This window comes from Penaeus monodon, chromosome 21, assembly GCF_015228065.2.
Source record: "Penaeus monodon isolate SGIC_2016 chromosome 21, NSTDA_Pmon_1, whole genome shotgun sequence".
Classification (NCBI taxonomy): Eukaryota; Metazoa; Arthropoda; class Malacostraca; order Decapoda; family Penaeidae; genus Penaeus; species Penaeus monodon.
The window spans coordinates 14,260,111-14,260,860 of NC_051406.1; positions in this window are offsets into that span (position 1 = coordinate 14,260,111).

Here is a 750-nt window from a genome sequence, read left to right on the forward strand (position 1 = left end):
CAATTTAAGTGACATGATTGACTGATAGTCTTCTGCATCACTTTAATTGACGTCGCTAGCGTTTACGTTTCCCTCCCACTGGATTGACGGCGATCCGGTTATCACTCACGCTCACCGTTTGATGGGCTGTTGACGGTCAATTAAGGAATCTCTTGATAACGTATGCTTTACTTCTTTTATCTTCTTATTTCGAAGTTTTTGTGCCATTAATGTAGCTTGTTTCATGTTCACACTCGTATATGCCTTTCAGTGCCGTTTTCATTTAAGTAAACCAATACACTTATTATTTCAGCTGCTCCTTTATGTATTTTGGTTCATTCTTTGAGAATCTCTGATTTATAAGATAGTGTTCATTGAAACTCCACGTGCTATCACTGAGCCTACGTTTTTATTCGAGGGGCTCTCTGCTTGTTTTATCTTCATATTTACGTGTTCCAGGTAGCTCATTCTGTAGTAACGTACTTGGTGATTGCTCTCCAGTTCAGCTTCTCCGAGGAACCCTCAGCCACTGTCAACTGCACCACGTCCGAATTTGGTAATTGATTGCTTGCAAGGTTATAAATTTGGTTACCTATTGTGAAATAATCGATTGAATGAATACTATATTATGAAGAGTAACAATAGTAACAAAAAATTGCGTGATTTTATTCAACTTGACATTTCTAACATGTCTCAGGATTTCCTCTTTAACTTGTACTTTTAAATGATTAAATGAGATTTCTCTTAAAAATTGATTTATGAACCATCATT